This window comes from Chaetodon auriga, chromosome 7 (genome assembly GCF_051107435.1).
Source record: "Chaetodon auriga isolate fChaAug3 chromosome 7, fChaAug3.hap1, whole genome shotgun sequence".
Lineage (NCBI taxonomy): Eukaryota > Metazoa > Chordata > Actinopteri > Chaetodontiformes > Chaetodontidae > Chaetodon > Chaetodon auriga.
Window position 1 is genome coordinate 24942057 of NC_135080.1, and position 19239 is coordinate 24961295.

The window sequence follows — 19239 nt, forward strand, 5'->3', positions numbered from 1 at the left end:
CAGTAATACGTTCTAATTAATATGGGGAAACATTTCTGATGAAAATAGATTTCAAATCACAGTGAACGTTGATTGAAAACTGGGTGATTTGAACATTTCTCATGCTGTTAAAAGGCAAACAAAGTGAATCATGAAAAAGCTGCTTTATGTATGAACTTGAAGGTTTTGCAGACAGCTGAATTTGTGTGGAGATGAGCTCAGAAAAAAAAAAAAAAACCCCACAATATTGGGACCTTCGGCTAATGTGGAGAACACTGTTACTTTAGTGGGATGAGCTGCTTTCAGACAGAAAAGACAGACATATTGGGGAGGTAAAACATGTAACGAAAATTTTGATCATGTAGCCTTGAGAGACCAAGACATTTGAAGCATTTATAAGAGAAGAGGAAATAAATATTTTTTTTCGATTTGGAGCCTTAAGGAAATATGGTCTTTTGAAACACAAGAGAATGGATTTATTCATTTTCATTCAGCCAGCATGAGTGAAAAATTAAAGCATGTAGATTTCAGTGTTCACATTTTACAGTTTAATATGAACAAAATACTATAAATTTTGAAGTTGCGTATTGATAAATATATAATGAAAAAAGGAAAAGTCAATTCTGTAATTATCAATCCATAATTAATGAAGCTGTATCTGTCCAAATGTATGAAACTGCCATGTTGTGGAGGTCAAATATATAAAGAAAAGTGTATTCAGCTGAAAATGGAACAATGACACAGTAAAATAGAACCGAGAAAGTCAGACAGGCAAAACAGCTGTCAACAAAGACACGAGGACAGACTTTTTTGCTGATTTATAATATACCTTGTAGCTAAAATATGTAAAGAAAAAAATGAGAAGGCAGCCCTGAGGGCATGAGACGGCGAGAGGTGTTGCTAAGCATTCGTAATAAGAAAAGAACAATCCTTTTTTTTATGTGAAACCTTTAGAAAGAATGTCTTTTCAAAGGCACAACAATGAGTTTATCAGATTGCTATATGATAAACTCATTGTTATATTCATTATTATAGGATGCTCCAAAATAAAAGCATGTCAAAAAGTACTATAGATTCTTTGCACTATTTTGTAAAGATGCTGGCTAACAGCAATGGAGTTTTTCCAATGACAATAAAGCTGTCAACAATACAAGCTGTTTACCACAACAACTAAAACAATTTAGTCTGTTTTGTCATTTAGCTAAGGCTAAAGAAATCTGTCCGATTTCCAGTTTCACACAAATATGCAAGTATCCTTTTTCTATTTATTTTATGCTGATTTTGACCAGAAAGCGCTGTCCAAATTTGTTCAACAGCTTCAGGGGTAATGTTTTGGACCTGAATCATCTCAAGGAATTGTACTTTTGTGCCAAGTTTATATCCTTCATATTATTGTCCAAAAGTGGCTGTCTATTAAAATGTCATAATTAAAGATAGACGATATCAGTATCAGCCCTAAAAATATCATCAGCCCTAAAAAACACAGCGTATTCACAGCAAAGACCTTTAAATGTGTTGTGTAATCCTAAAGAGGAGTTGCAAAAAAAGAGCCACAAATCAAACGTCAAGTAGGATTTAAAGGGGCAAATGATACAAAAACATATCCTTCCTCATGTCCTCTATCGGTTACTTTCAGTCGTTTTTCCTCACCCGCCTGTCCCTACCTCCCTGCCTCATTCTGTCTCTCCCTCTTTCTCTCTCTGAGCCCTGTCCTCAGATGGCTTTTGGCCTACTTTCGGCTGCAGAGAGTTCCAGTGTGTGTGAGCCAAATCTCAGCATGGATTTACAGGCAGAGCGCGCAAGAGATTGAGGGATAGAGAGAGCGAGAGACAGCGAATGAGTGAAAAAAAATCGTGTCAAATGAGATTCAGCTTTGTGCTGTCGGTATACTCTCTCCTCCTCTGCATCTCTGTTCCAACAATCATGGTTAACATTTTTTACAGATTTGATCATGTAGACAGCTTTTTGTATGGAAATTGTATGTTACAATAATCCTAATTATCTTGGTGAAATTAACAGGAAACATAACCATCATTAATACATTTGATGAGCTGTTTGTGTGTTTTGATCATTCCTCTTGCAGCAGTTTTGGTGTTAAACCTATTAGAAGTGAGCCTCATAACTCCCATATTTGACAAAAATGGAAAATACTCACATTAAAATATCTTTAAAATGCGTGATTGCAGCTCATTTCAAAAGTATGCATCAATTCACCAAACCGAAAACTACAAATAAGCATTGATTTCCACTGTGCTGTTTGTTTTTTATAGTCAGAGGGCTCCATGGCGACCACAAGGCAGCTCACAAGATAACTGTTAAAAAAGCCATGATGAGGTGATGGGAAATCAAAGTGTTGAAACTAAGTAACAAGCTGTCACAATATAGTGTATGTATGCTTCCAGTTTAATCAAGACAGAGTTGCAGTTATAATAAATGGACATGGTCCGCACCATCGGATATACATTTATGTAGTACTCATCTGTATCTGAGAATGTCATGCAACTTTAAATCACTGACATTTATGATAGGATAATATACTTTATTATTTAAAGAAAGGCAGCATCTACCTGGTAATTGCTACCTGGTAATTGTCAGCAAATAGAGACCAAAATCATTTCTTTTTCATGGATCCTGTTGCTCCATGTTAACATTTTAACATAAAAGATATAATTACTGGTAGTAATAGTAAATACCTTTTTCATGCATACAAGATCTAAAAACAGAAGGAAGGCATCAGCATGTACGTCTGACACTTTATTTAAAAAATGATAATAATTTCAGAAAACAACAGGAACACATAACACATTCAGTATTCACATTTTAGTTCAACTCAAGGTTCCACATGTATCGGCCTCTGCATTGCATATTGATGTAAGCAGAATTTCAAGTAAAAAACTTTATTTTTCTTGTAGAGATTTAATTGTCAGGGTTTCATGCTGCTCTCTGTAGTGTATGAAAACCTCAGCTAAACAAAGTTTTTATCAGGATTTATCTGTAGTGCTGATACACATCTGTAGACTGCATTACGTTATGTGTTGAACAGTTCTGCTTGAATAATATAAGACATTGATCAAAGAATGAACAGCAGCTCTTTGCATTGCAGGGCTTCTTTCTATAATAATGAACTTACATAATGTGCAGAAATACGTATCTTAAAAAAAGCAGGAGCTATCAGTTTCTTCTTTTTCAGTAACCCTCACTGTCTGTATACAACTAGAGACATGACGTGTTCTAAGAAAGGACATGAATGTTATTTTTTTCACAGTTTGAAAATCTCACCGTGCTGCAGTTGTTAAGCCTCTTGCTGTGTCAGCTCCACAGTGTGTGCCCATGTTCCTGTCTTAATCATTCTGGCCAATGTAAAGCCAAAAGCTGGCAGTAACATGTCTAGGCAACAACTCTTGAAATTAATTCTTGGAAATGTGGTGAATCACTGAGGTAGAGGAGGCAGGTTGAGGTTAAATGGACACCACAAAAAGTTGACACTTCATCGCAAAACAACTCCTGGAATGAATGCCATGGATTGATTGTCTGCAGCATTGGAGAACATGTGAGGGTGGAATTTTCCTCTAACTGTTAGCAATAGAGACTCACACAGCATAATGTATGCTATGTTAGCTTGATGAGAGTGTACCCACTAAATTGTTGGTGTCGAGTCATATTACTCTATAGTATAAGGTCAGTGTAAATGTAAGCTAAATAAGCCTTGAGTGTACTATTATACACATTATTGTTACATAGGGTTAGAATTACGCCTTCTACCACTCAACATTTTACGCTAATATGTAAACATGAGGGACAAGTGCAGTAGTGTACAATGTAAGCTTGTAACATACATACATTGTTTACTATATTATTATGATGCCTACTATCAGTTAGCACAAAGCATGCTAAAGTGCAACCATCAAAATCATTTTGCACAGAGTATGCTTAAGCATTAGCATGGAGTGTACACTCACACAGATCTGTGTGTGCTAGTGTTAGCATGGCACATGCTATCATTAATATAAACCCAAGGATAATTCGACATGCAGACAAGGTTCAAACCAGTGACATTTGGATTAGTGGACGACTTCTTTACGAACTGAGGAACAGCTGTCCCACAGCCAGCCAATTTTAGCACCATTACACAGCAGAATATATACTTAGTGTTAGCATAAACCTTGAAATGCTAATACTAGCACTTAGTTATTCCTAGCATATCAAATATCAGCATCCTTAATGTATGTCATAAGGATAGAAAATAATACAAAAGGAGGGAGTTTTTAATAAATATTTTATTAGCATCAAATATTGTTTGTATTACAAAGGAAAGACTTGGGAAAAGCATCTCAGCATCTCCTCACTAGAGCCACATTAACGAAAAAAAAAAAGATATCAGTTTAGCTAGAAGTCAATATGTGTGTGTATGTGTGTGTGTGTGTGTGTGTGTGTGTGTGTGTGTGTGTGTCAGCTATATGTATGTCAGGGTCAAGATCATGTATACCACACAGATATGTATATGCATGTGTATGGGCAGTGGAAGCTTGCTTCAGCACGGTTGTCTCATCTGTCTCATGTTCATGGACCATTCCTCGACACGTCCTGACCTGTTCTAATCGGCTGTAAGAGAGAGAAAGACAAAGCTATTTAACAGCTGTTTCAGAATGTTCCACTCATACACTGTGTACAGTACATTAGCAGCACGCCACAGCGGTCCAACTGAAGTTTGCATTTCCTCTGCTGCTGTGGAAATAAGTGTGATTGTTAATTTGGTTGGCAAATGAAACACTTATGAATATCTGCATACTTCAAATAAAACGAATATGAGCATTTCTAACTAAATATTTACCATATTTATGTAGGTCTAATTAGCATGACACACATTAATGTATTATTGTGGTATTGTAACCCATTTAACAAACAACAATACACAAATGCATACATCCAATTTCAGATCACATTGATTAATTACTGCAAGCATCCTGACTACTGAGAACTTGTCCACCGTCTTTATTAATGCCTTTATTTTAATCTATTTACTCTCCGATGTTTTTGTGGTTGGCCGAGAAAATGTTCTGATATGTTTTGGCAGCTCTGCAGAAACAAAAATCACGGCAAACAATTAATCTTGTTGAAAGAGATTCAAGGCTTTAAAAGGTATAAAAATACCTCAAAAGATAAAATATAAAACATGCCAGATGACATGACTGGTTAGAAAAATCCCACAACTCATTCAGAGCTTCTATTAATAAGCATGACAGTTGAAAGAATTGACAATCATGTGAAATGACAGCATCAAGGCTTTATTTAGACACAACTGTAAGACATCTCTATTTCAATACCAGGCCTCTGAAGAGAGCACTGGGCTTACTGTATTGCTCTCATATCACTGCTATATTTATTACAGGCGAAAAGTGGTATTATCCTATGTAATGTTGTAAATTATAATATCTAGTCATGATCCCTATAAAGGAAAAACTGCCAAAACAAAACAGAAGCAAATTGTATAATACAAACATTCACTTACCCCAAATTCTCTACGTCATATAAATCACATGATAGTAACATAAATGTTACTCATCAGTATCTGCACACTATATATTTACAATATAGATTAATTTAATAAATTCCTTTATATAGAGGTTTGCAGTAGACATCAGATCTCGTAATGATCTGTGGTAATCACACGTAAAAAGCTGTAAATCATGTTTTAGCTGGCGTGACTTAATAAAAGAAGATGCACAACAACAAAATAAATGTTCACTTATATATTTGAGGTTTTCATTAGAAAAGAAGTTAAATATGCTGGTGAGAATATACTTCTGGAAACACCGATAACCTGTAACATTCAGTGTTACTGAGCTGAACAATGCATCATGATGTCACAACTGGATGACAATACACAGTCAAATCCAATGAATGGAACATTTTTCGCACTTGAATTTCAAAACATTAACAATGTGCAACATACTGAAAAGTCACATGTAAAGTATAGAAAAAGTGAGCTGAAGGCTAATTAATAAAACAGAAGAGGAAAGTGTGTTTATAAAGAGAGGAATCAAGGATGCTGCGCCAAGCAATTCTATACTGAAGCTGCAATTGAGCGAATAGAATTTGGAGGGTAGAGTGTCTTGTACTGTATTTACAATATAGTATTTAGTAGTAGTAGACGCACATAATGTATGGGATATTCTAGTTTTTAAAAGATTCTTTGCGTCTGCTGCGACACTTCAATCTTCCTGTGTTATTTTTATTATTGATTAATCTGCTGATTGTTTTCTCGATCGCTTTGTCCACAAAATGTCATAGAATTTCCCAGAGACCTCAGGGACTTCTTTAAAGGCCTTGTTTTGTCTGAACAACAGACAGACAAACAAGTAAATTCTCTTATAAAAAAGTCATTTCCACATTGTACCTACAGAAAAAGGGAGGAGATACGTAAATGTCTTGCTGAAGAACTCAGACACAGTCAAAGTCTCAAATTCTGTGAGATTTGTTGGTGTTATAAGATCTTGTCCTGATGCAGCTGCTGTCTGACGAGCTCGTCATAATCAAAGAGATTACAGAAATATCCCTTCAGAAACTTGCCAGCTCAACTGAATAAAGAAAGAGAAAGCAAATTGAATCCACCAAAATCAAATGTCTCTGTCCAGACACATAATAGCTGATCACATCTGCAGTGCTTCCCGGTATCAGGCCTGTTGAGGCAGAAAATTGTCCAAAATGTTAACCACAGCCAACATGCTTCAAATGTCCAAAAACCATTTGCAGCTTTTTTGTTGACGTGTCAGAAAAGGGTTAAACGTTGATTCATCGGGGGATTTCCAGCATGTCTTTAAATCCAGCATGACCTGGAGCAGGACAACACTGACACTGAAGAGGAGACGGGCTCAGCCTCAGCCTCCAGTCATCAGTACCTGGGTTTCTATTAGGTAGAGACAAAGGGAACAGTTTTAAATGTATGTGTGTGTGTGTGTGTGTGTGTGTGTGACTGCTGACACATTGTTGGTGACATTAGTCTCTCTCAGATTAATGAGGTTAGTGTGTAGTCTGGTTAATCTGTTGGTGTGATGTTGCTGTGCACAATCCCCAAGCTCCTTTAAACTGGCTTTAGCCTGAGTCTGGGAGGACACACACGCACACACAGGTACAGGCAAATCATGCTGGAAACGTACTCGTCCACCCAACCAGCACATTAAAAACGCCCAGATTGTAGACAAAACAGCACACAGTTTGGCAGCTGATACACTGACTGAGTGAAAAAACCAACAAGAAAAACAATGAAAGCACTGGATCTGCCCCAAATCCTAAATCTCTTAAAGTCGGCCAAAATACAGTACTGAGAAGCGCCTCAGCAATTTCAGCTGTGTGGCGAATGAATACATCCCAGGTTTGTGACTCCAAAAATGACCTCTGCGACTCTTTGGTGCCATAGGTAGTGGGAAGAAGCCCACGTGGAGCCGCGACGCCATCTTGTTTCACCAACAGACTGGAAGGAAGGGGTAGTGAACTCCTCTGCAGTGGGAAGAACCGCTAAACACACACACGCACGAACACACACACACACACACACACACACACACACACACACACACTAACAGACATTACAGACATGCTGACAGATACTGTAGGAAGCACGCACACAAACACACAGACACACGCTGACCAGCTCTGATTATTGATGAGTGTGCTTCTCCCGCCTGCAGCTGAGCGAGGCTGTGTGTTGAAGGGAGTGGCAGAAAAAACTGCAGAATGGATGACTGTAAACTCAGCACTGAGACAAACCACCCGGCTGCCACAAAGAACCGTCTGGGCTTATCACCAGCCGTCTGTCACCTCGTTCGACGCTTTCTCACAACGTGCCAATCGATCTAGCTGATCAATAATTTTACTTTTATTTTAATCCAATCAGGCTGATTCCTTAACCACGATCCTGTGGCGCTTTGGGCGTTACCCTGCGGTAACTCATCCAACATAGCCTCCACACATACACTTGAACTACTGCACTCTAAACTCTCTTTAGCCCACATTTAAGTCATCCACTGGGTGCACCTTCCACAGTCCACCTTAACAAAGGTCCACCTTAAAAGGGATTACATCAATCAACAGCTGCCTGTTGGCACTCAGAATCAACAAGCGACAAAAGCTGCATTTAGACCATTGTTGGAGACTAAAACTGAAACTGAAATCTAGACCACTGAGTCTCTGACACTTGTACAGCGTCTCAGTAAGGCAGGCGTCATTCCAGGTTTTACTAACTGACACACCTGAGACGGACGAGTAAAAGGTTGCAAAAGAGTCGCCAGTCCTTCAAAGAATGAATTAACGATTTTACCGATATTTTCATCTGAATGTTAGAACAGATCAGATTTCAGCTCACAGGCTTCCCAAATGCAAATCGTATCACCTCCATATCACCAGGAGTAGACGACACTGATCGGCCCATATCCCTTCTGTAAAATTCAATCAACATTGGGGCGATGAAGCAGCTTATCTAGGCGGGTATATGCCCACTAGTCTCTCAGTTCTGTCTGTCTGTCTGTCTATCCTCCATGTCTGCCTCAGCCATGGGGACACAGTGTACAGACAGTGTGCGGAACAGTTGAACAATGGAGAGCAAGCCTGCAGCCGCTTTCGAGTTTACCGGCTAGACGCTAACTGCTCCAGGTTAGTGTTTGTTCACTGAGATGAACAAATAAAAAACGATTTTGAGGCAGAGATATGTTATAGAAGAAAGACACGGAGCTGACAGAGACGTTACATAAGAGATTTGCTAAAGCAGCAGATTAGCAGTGCAGAGGGGGTTCAAGTTATAATCCATATTACTTCATTAACAACAGGACGGAAGCATCTCCGGGAATCCACACAATTACGGTTGATACACTGAGACAGAATGAAGCATCTTTCGCAACATCATGTCCAGCTGTTTTCAGTTCATTAAATGGCGCTGAAGGAGGGGAAATGATAAATATACCTTTCAAGGTCAAGAGTAGAAGCAAACTGTCATGCTTGTGACATCAAAAAGAGGCATTTATTGATCAAAATAAATGAAGCTTCAGGGTCACAGTGATTTCAGACATCAGCCATAGTCTTGTTGCACACAACTCCAGAAATGTAACCCTTGAATTCAAGCATGTCCGAAAAATGTATGTGATTCTTACTATGTGATAATGTAATATCCGAGATACTATCCTGCAGAAGCTTACAAGACAAAAAACAAGGTTTTCATATGCACCTATAAAGCAATTAGCAGCAACTAATGATTAACACCCAGCATAATTTTCACTTCTTCAAATCTCAGCTCTACACATCCATGGAATTTAGCACCTATTTAAATGAAGGGAAGTGTCCATGAAGATGAGTTATCATCAATATTCATACTATGCCCCATTAAAATCAGATATTAGCTACGGTGTGATGGGCCTAAGTCAAATATCGATGAATCGCTCTGTCAAAGAGCTGCTGTTAAAAAATATGCTGTGTGTTGCTCTCAGGAGAGCGATGGCTTCCTGAGAACAAACCATGACGTGCAAGAGAGGACGACATGGTAAACTAATCCTTAAAAAAACTAGTCGATGAGAGAGGAACCTCATTGCTCAAACAAAAACGGACGCATGCCCTGAAGAGTCGCCATGTGCTACTTTGCTAGTATGACCAACTGAATTGTTATTCAAAGTCAGAGAGTGGGATTCATGATGGTTGACAAAGTATGCTGCCACTCTGGTTGAAGAGAAACACCGCAGTCAACTCAGCTGTTGCATATTCAAAAGAACTTCACATATGAATCAGGGAGGGTGGCGATGGCGTCGTCTAGTGGCAAAAAGCACTGCAGGTTATATTCAGCGGACATCATTGGTTGCACTGTGATTGTGTTCTTGCTGCCATCTTTATATTCGTCTTAGCATGAGTGAGTGAGCTTCAACATCGCTGAGGGTTCACTGAGGTCAAGCACATAATGTACAGAGCTGTCATGGTCACGCTCTCAACATTACTCTGTGCTGCTCTCAAGTCATAAAGTTACACACACAGACAGCCAAGCCTGCTGGAGAAACAAAGAGCTATCACACTGACAGATGCTTCTTCACTGAACAGTATCCACTGGTGTAGGAAGAGGCTAATGCTATCACAGCAGCATTAGCATTAACTCACAGAAACTACTGATGCTAACTAGATGTTTAGCTGCTACGTTTCTTTTCCAGCACCAGCAGCAATGCAGTTTTATTCAGCAGGTGGCTCAGGATACCAACAAGCTTTGCTATTCAATTAGCATCCCACCTGAAGCTGGTTTTTAAAGGTACCTGTGCTGATTATCATGCTACTGGATTGCTAAATCATTAGCTTAGGTGCGCAAAACTGCAGTTATTTGCCAGAGAATGTTATTACTCTGAGGTGATAAGTAATTTAAAACAACATTGAGATCATGTAACATTAAAACGATCCATTGACAAGTAGAATAAAAGACATTTAAGATAAATAAAATATCTATCTATTTATCTATCTATGTGTCTTGTGTAAAATCAGCTCAAAATGCTACATCAGCATGGGACCACAATAAGTGCTTTATATGTGAGCAGATGAGCAGTATCAGATTAACATTTGACAATACTGACTGGCTGATGTTTGATGGTTATATTTAGGCAAATATCAAAGGCAAATAATTACTGTAGCCCTCATGCCAGTGGCCCAAACTCAGACAATCAGGCCTCTGTTGCATTAGAATGATAGTTTCCTGTCATCTTAATGCCTCGGCTCATTCTGCCTTAATTTTGTCACATGACCCTTCAAACAGCATACATGCCACTACATCCTCCTAAACCCAGAGATTTCACCAGGGAATACCAGTCCATGTACAGTATCTACGTTATCCACAGTACATCGTATGCGATGGTGCATGGCGCAGCAGACAGAAAACAGATAAGCCCAGGTGACATGCAACACACAGAAAGGATGTGAGCCAAACTGTAAAGTGTGACACGGTGAGCATGCGGTGAACGCCTTTGCTCACTGCGCCATGGCCTTCCCCCTCTGATTGCCATTGTTCGAGGCAGGAACGTGCAGAAGATAGTGCTGGCTGAGCATCCCTCTCAGCTCCCAAGAGCCTAACCCGTGGACATGAAAGCACAACGTCACAAGTTAGGGTCTCAGGGACGGAGAGAGATACATCTTCACATGGACTCCTCTACCTCCTCACACAGCTGCTTTCAGCCCCTGGGATTCAGGATTGTGACTCCGTCTTTGTTTGCTACTACGACGTCAAAAGAAATCTTGCGTGTTCCTGAACAAGAGCGCTCCCACTGAACTCGTCTTTAAGTCAAATGAGGACTCAGAGCGTCTGAGCATCTCTTGCATACAGAGCGAGCTCTGCCTGTTACAAACATGCAACTGCGCATCAAACACACACTCCTATATTACATGCATTAATTGAGCATGCTCACTGCAACCTCCACTGCCCCATATATGAACATACAAGTGCAAGCCTCAGCCAGACACAACATTGGCCAGCCTCCCCCCCGAGTCTCTCTCCCTCTTTCTCCCTCTCCTCTCCCCCTCCCCCACCTCAGCTGAACAATACAGCACTTTGAAAAATGCCTCCTGCCATCAGGTACAGAGCCTACTGCTGTACAGTATACCTAAAGATCTCCAGCCGTCTCAGGGAAAATCAAAATCAGCCGATGACTGCTTATCATTACTGCGGACGTACGAGACAAAAACCCTGCGTGGATGCATCGATTGCAGCATCGAAATCTGAAGCTAGGACCGCAGAGCGTCAAAGAATCCCTCTGACATGATGACTCGCATGCTCCTTTGACCGTCACATCGTTCACTGTTAATAAAATCATTCAATGCATGCTCAATCATTACTAGCGCAAATCCCTGTTCAGGTTGCATAGAGGAGAGACGAGCCAGATAACAAAGCTCCATGGCTCCTTCATGCCACCATGGTGGTCTAAAGCTTAGGAAACAGATGGGGAGCTGAGAGGGAAGTGGAGAGGAAGAGTATTCGTTGGTATCGACTCACCCTCCCCTTCGGATCCAGTATGCCCCCTTGCTCGTTGTTCTTCTAGCTCGCTTCCTGCTCAGGAGGGGAAGAAAAAAGAGACAGAGAGAGAAAGCTCAGATTTAAACTTACAGCATGCCAACAAGATTCCAGTTATTTTCAGAAGAAGTTTTTTTTTTTTTTTTTCACAAAAACGCAAGGCGAGGAGGAGTTCTGTATGTCCGGCGAGCTGCTCGAAGTCAGGCGAAATAAATGGGAAGAGAACGGCGGACGGGGACAAGAAAGAGAGGCATGAGGATGGGTGGTAGGACCGAGCCGGAATGAACCATGTGCACGCTCTCTCTCCCTCTATCTCTTCGCTCTCTCACTCTCTTTCACACACACACACACACACACACACACACACACACACACACACACACATCCAAACACACACACTGAGCGAGAACGAGCAGCCCGGGGAAGAGAGTCGCGAGAGAGAGTCGGTGAGATGATCCCTCTTCCAAGAAAACGAAATGCTGAAAGGAAGTGATACTTAAAGGTTAGATAGAACAGGTAGACTGCAAGGGAAAGTGAGAGAGACAGTGAGCGAGCGAGTGAGGCACATAGAGAGAGAGTGAGGGAGAGGGAGAGATAAAATAAAAGAGCGAGCATCGAGCCACAGAATCAGTGCTTGCAGCCAGGGCCACAGTGCCAGTGAAGCATACCAGTATGCTGCCTCACCGAAGGGAGGGGGAGAGGGGTGAGGGGGTGAGGAGGGGGTACACACACACACACACACACATACATACGCACACGCACACTCACACACACACACACACACACACACACACACACACACATTGCATACACAAAACAGTGACACACACATTTGCCTTTCTTCGCACCCGAGCCTCTACTTACTTTTTACCCAAACCTGCAGGTCCAAGGCAGGTTGGCGAGGGAAAAAATGCATGTACACACACTTTTACACACACACATACATGCGCACCACACACTCTTGCTCTCTCTCTCTCACACATGCACACAAATCCAAGTTAAAGGCCAAAACCAATGCGCCTGCTGATCTCTTGTCTCGCTCCGCTTTCTCTCTTCCTCGCCCTTTTCCCTCACATTGTTTTCTCTCTCTTTCAATCACATGCAGAGTTGGAAAGGAGGGAAGACAGGAAAAAACCATACCCCCCTCCTCCCCCTCTCCTTCTCCCCAATGTCAGTACTCCACCTCTTTCTCTCAATCTTTCTTTTACTCTGTCTTTTCCCCCCTCTGGCTCTTTTTTCCTTCCCGTGTTGATCGGCAGGAGGAAAAACATTTTTTTTTAAAAAAAGGAAAAAGGGGGGAGAGAAATATCATCCATTAATTTGCCTCACAGCTGTAATCGCTTACAGCCAGAGGCCCACTTTTCCTCTGTATCAGACGAGAGAGGTGAGGAGGGGGGGGAGGGGGGAGGGAGGGAGGTAGAGAGAAAGTAGTCCTCCTTTCGTTGTTTTTTCCACCTTGCCGTTGTCCATTTTCCACCCATAAAACAAATCCTCTGTTCTCTGCTGCATGCATGCAAAAAACCCAAAAATCCACTTTTCCAGTTCTTGCACTCTCTTTGTCTTTCTTTTCTCTTATTCTGTTTCACACGAGCCGACATCATTCACACTGTCCCCTCAGAAAAGGAAGGAGAGACAGAGAGAGAGAGAGAGAGAGAGAGAGAGAGGGAGGGAGAGAGAGAGACAGAGAGAGAGAGAAGGGACCATAGAAACATTGCTACATGATGTGCTTTGGCTTATAGAGGCTACATTTAATCTCCACTGGCTCCCCCAGGCTTTGGTATGGAGAGAGAGAGAGAGTGAGTGAGTGAGAGAGAGACTGAGAGAGGGAGGGAGGAAGGAGAGAAAGAGGAGAGATGATGGGGGGTGGGTCAGATGGAGCAGAGAAGGAGAGTGGCGACGTACAACCGACTGTAGGCTCAAATCAGCGACGGGCCTGGAGAGACTGGGAAAGGGGGGAAAGAAAAATCCCTGAGACCACACTGCCCTCTTGCTTTTCTTCTGCTCTCTCCCTCCCTGACTGACTGATCGACCGACTGTGTCTGCACCCCGGCTAATCTCCAATCCTCTTTGACTGCTGTCTGGCAGACGGCGCTTTGTGCCGTTTTTCTATCTCTATACAGCTGCAATTGCCAGAGAAAAGTGTGCATCTGGATCTACAGCACGCTCATCCCCTCACCCCCCCGCAAAAAACACTGACGTTACCAATTTTAAAATCTCCCTGTTGACACATGTACACACACACACACACACACACACACACACACACACACACAGAGCACAGCTATCCTCATTTATCACCTGCTTTGTGTCCAGATAGAGCCAGTCTTTGGCGAGGTGCTAATATTAGCATGCTTTGACGTGAGAGCCCGCAGCAGGCAGACAAAGGCTCATAGACGCCTGCACACACACGTGCATACTGAGGCATGCATGCACACATGCGTACACACACTGTAGGCAGGAAGGTGCAGGAATACAGCAACTATTCACACACACAGAAAATACTTAAGAAGAGGGTTTTCATGGCTCCAAAATTTTAATTCTTACATTAATCTTAGTGCAAAACTCCATCCACAAGGTGGATATTAAACTTTGCATCCAGGTAAATGAAAGTTCATCGCTCATTGATTTACCGATCCCATTTTGCTCTCTTCAAGTATTCGTTATGTGCTGGTAATGGCCAGGAATCAGCCCCAGCGAGCCAAGTAGTACATCAGGAGAGACCCAGATCTGTCACGCTAGCCCACGCATCCCAGAAAACAGCAGCAGGACTGCAAATAAGCACACAGCACCGGGCCTGCAGAGCCTGAGAGGTAGAAAACAAACATACATGGACCCTGTGTGTGTGTGTGTGTGTGTGTGTGTGTGTGTGTGTGTGTGTGTGTGTGTGTAGACACTGAGCCGGGCAGGGTGACATGCAGGACAAACTCACTGGATGGCTGAAGCAGCAGTGCTGCTGGCCAGAGTGATTGACAGCTGTCACTTCTGACTGATGACAGGTGTTGCAGAGGTCATTGCTATGGCAACACTGATAATGAAAATAAAGGTTCAGGAAGAAGATGATTCTAGTATACTGCAGTCGTTGGACTGCCTCTAATTGAATTTCGGCAATACTTCTTTTTATTAATAGTATTATTTAAAGTAGTATTTCAAAGTTATCTAATATTCTCTTCTGTTTTCTTTTTTGTAGGACACTGTTAAAAATATGAGTTCAAATACTCAATTTTTGGTCAAATTCAGAGATGAAATTTTGCTGACCTTGAAATAACGAATACCAATCAGAACTAGATTTAAAAGTGTAATCAAGGTGCAGGGAAAGCCCATTAGATCAAGAAATAATATCACTTCAGCACTGTATTAAATACATCTAAGCAGCAGTATGCTGACATTTACTTGACTTTAATTGATTTTAAGATTTTAAGAGTGCAGAAAACAAGTTGAAAAATTTACAAAACGAGTGGAAAAAGTCTTCCGGTACCACACACACACACACACACACACACACACACACTCACACACACACACACACACACACACACACACGCACGCACACATTGATCGCAAAAGGAACAATATTTGTATATCTGACAGAGAGTAAAAAGAGAAAAAAAGAGGGGCAATGAAGGAGAAGACAGGCGGTATAAAACTCCACAAAGCTGGACGCTCTCACTTTCTGCTCTGGTTTGGATCAATGCATCATGCTGCACTCACACACTCTCACACAGAGACATGTGCATGCACACACAGGCATCAAACCACCACACAATCGCACATCTCGCTTTAGGAAAGCCTTAACTGCTATAAAATCACTTGTTTCATATTTTCCATCATTTGCCAAGTCACCAAAGTCTGAACCTCCAACAGCTGGACACTTCACAGTGGTAACCAACAGGGGGCAGTCTTTTGCTCCTATACCTATTACCTCAGCTGCACACACACATACGTCCTGGTAGACTGGGAGGCAGGCGACTGCCAGGCCTCGGTGTTTTCTCAGTGTATACCATGTGAAGGCTAACACACACATGCTGCTGCTGCACTGGGAGTGTTCAAGGCTGTAAATCCAGCAGAGGCCAGCCTCAGTACCACACTTGAGATTCACAGCAAAATTAGGAATTTACATACAGCCTTATATTTCATGTAATGAGGAGAGTAGAAGAAAAAGAAGGGATTCTCTTTGGCGGTAAAATGTCAGTTGGTATGAGAGGACAGATGTAAAGGTAAGAGACTGGGAGTCAATAGTTGCTGTGACTGATTTTGGCAGGTTTTCAGGTCAAATAAAACATTTTTTTTATTTAATTGAAAAGTTTGACATGAGTAGAGATTCACTTTCAACATGGAAAATAAATGAACAGTGTTTCTGCAGTCAATCAATTAATTCCTAAAAAGCCAACCAAATGCTATGGAGCATCTGAGGAATTTTGTGTGTTGCTGTGATTGTTCGTTTTCAGAAGACTTCCTATTCCTCCTGCAGTGTCACAATATTTCACATGTCAGATATTTTGACAGCAGTAGTTTCCACGCCGTCTGCGTCTGCTGATTGGAAATATTATGACAATAATTGTTCACGCTGACAGCTGATTTTACTGTCTGTAAACGGACTGGGATGCTGCTGTCTGAGGCTGATGTTCAAATTTCACATTCTTTTTCCCTTTGTGTCCGATACCTTGTACAAGCACTATCTGTCATCTCACAAGCAAGAAGACTGAAGAAGATGGACTTCTTCCACACAGCCATCAGCATTAATGAGGTTACCACTGAGTGAGCAACACGGTGTCACCTCAGAATGAAAATGAGTGATGTCTCAAACACAGAGCATGGTTAGAAGCTCTCACATGTCCTATCAGCTCTGCAGCAGTGCTGTGCTTCTCATCTCTACCTGTGTGCTACGCACGGGCCAACGTAACTTCAAATCAACCGAGGCAGAATATACTGCTCTGCTGACAACTGAAACACACATAAACACACAGTTTACACATCAAAATACATATCAAATACAGCAGACTTTGGCTTTTTAGTAATAATAAGATATCAGCCAGTAAGTCCACTTTTAAAACAAAGTCACAACGTCATAATAATACAATCGTACTACCAATCTGACCAGAAATTGTTAGTTGATTTATTGATTAGTCAAATGTCAGAACATGCCCTCTCAATAACTGATTAATCGTTTAAGTCCATTTCCAAGCAACAATACCAAAAATGTTCTTGTTCCGGCCTCTCAAATGTGATTGTTACTGTTTTTCTATGTTAGTAATTTCAATATTTTTGGATTTTGGATCAATGTGGGCTTTGATAAACTGTGAGGGGCATTTTGTGACAGCTGAGGGACCAAAGGATTAATCAATTGACTGAGAAAATAATAGCCATATCAGAGCAGTAACAAAGATTTCAACTCATTAGATGCAGTCAAAATAATAAAAGAAAAATTCAAATGTGCATTTCAATGCATTTTACAAGAATAAAAATCAGAGGGAAGCACTGAAGGCATCTCTTTTAAAATAATAGGTTGTGATTAAAAAAGGACTTTAGCACTTGTAGTGTTCATATACTACCCCATAAACTTCAGCTTCTGTACCAGCCTTCAAATACCCCAGAGATCAACCAATAATGCACAAACACACACATGTCATGGACCAACACTGGCATCACAGAGCCAAAAATGGAAACTACAGCGTTTTCTCCCCTTCTGCTCCATCAGCAAACAGCCTTGATTGTTATTGACCATGTGAAGTGTACAGTATCTCGCTTTAGGAGGCTGCTTGATTCTTTTCTCCTTATTTTTTTCTGTTTTTTTTTTTTTTTTTCTTTTTTTTTGGTGTGACTGTTACAGTAACATTGGATTGTATTGATCCAGCTGTGCAGAGCGCCATGCGTACCTCAGGGAAAGCTAGGAGGTTGTACAGTTATCTCCCGGGGTGTAATTCTCAACTATACAACCTACTACCTCAACCTGGGAGCAAGCAGACCTGGACACCAGGGCTTCATGGCTCAGGGGGTTTGAGAATAAAAATAAAGGGAAGCTGCAAACACTTCAATCAGAAAAGGAAGCCGCTCATGGTCAAGAAAAGGATTCACCATCAGATTTTACACATTAACTTGATGCACTTTGTTTATGAGATACTTTCATCCCATCCCAAAGTGGTTCTAACATTTTAAGAGCTGCCCTAGCAGTGCAACTGTGTATCTTAGATACACACACAAAGCAGATAAACATGTCTGACTCCAAAGCTTCTCCAAACTCTTTGCGTCACTCTCCCCAAAACACACAAACGAACCCAGCTTTCCCCCAAATGCTGATCAGATTTTGTTCCCTTAAAGAAAAGGCTTGCAGTTGTTCATTTTAGACTGCTAACATGTGGGAGGTAATGGCCGTTTGTGAGAAAACAAGCATAACAACTGTCATTCGTATGCATCCCCTAATTGGGCCGACGTCTACTTCATTAACACTAGAAAGGCCAAGCTGCAGCTAATTGACTGCTGACTGAAATAGCTGTCTCCTTGTGAGTTTTCCACAAACCAACATTTGAAATACACACAAAGACATGGTCCATTTTCCATTTTAATTGACTGTTTGTTGGCTTTCTTTTAACCCCTCAAAGTCCAGTTTTTTTTGGAGAAGACAAATTGATCTGTGTGGAAAGTGTGAAGGACCCCTGGAAGACCCAAACCCAACTTTTCCAAACTTTGGGGTCGCTTGGGAGATTTCTCAGATAGATATATTGATATTTGTTTGAGATAACAGGTTGGCAAAATGTGTTCTAGAGGTCTCAGGTTTTGAATGTGGAGACAAACCTATAAAAGCAACCTCAGATGCATTTTGGTCCCAGGACAGAGGAAGCTTTCTAGCCCATGACTGTTTTCTTGCTCAGAGGAAATCAGTACTGCTGGTATCAGTGACAGGGAAACAGTTAATGAAGCTGGTGAGAGCCGGTGAGCAGCCCCCGCTGTATTTTCCTGGTGCTGCTCGGGTCGTTGGAGCTGCACAGACGCAGACCTGTAGATACAAGCTTGTGGTGTCAGCTAACACAAGTTCGGATCTACGGGTTCGGGGCCGTGAGCAGATGACTTCATACATCCATCAGCATGCCGAGATGGAAGAAATAAGCCTCTTTGATCAGTAGAACCTTTCATACTTCAAGTTCCTGTCTTTCAAGAACACTTTGGCAGTAAATAATTGAAAGTTAGTTGCTATCAATTTAAAACTTAAAACACAAATGGTAACCCCTCTTATTGATGAAAATTAG

At 41.3% G+C, this 19239-nt stretch overlaps 1 long non-coding RNA gene across 2 annotated transcripts in view; it reads right to left on the reverse strand.

The window, feature by feature from the left end:
• Window positions 1–4237: 4237 nt before the first annotated feature.
• LOC143323042 (uncharacterized) overlaps window positions 4238–19239 on the reverse strand; it is a 104310-nt gene continuing 89308 nt past the window's right edge. For both annotated transcript variants that reach the window (XR_013077379.1, XR_013077380.1), the window contains 2 exons: window positions 11981–12034; window positions 4238–4581 (listed from right to left, as the gene is read on the reverse strand). This is a non-coding gene — a long non-coding RNA (uncharacterized LOC143323042). The remainder of the gene's footprint in view (window positions 4582–11980; window positions 12035–19239) is intronic.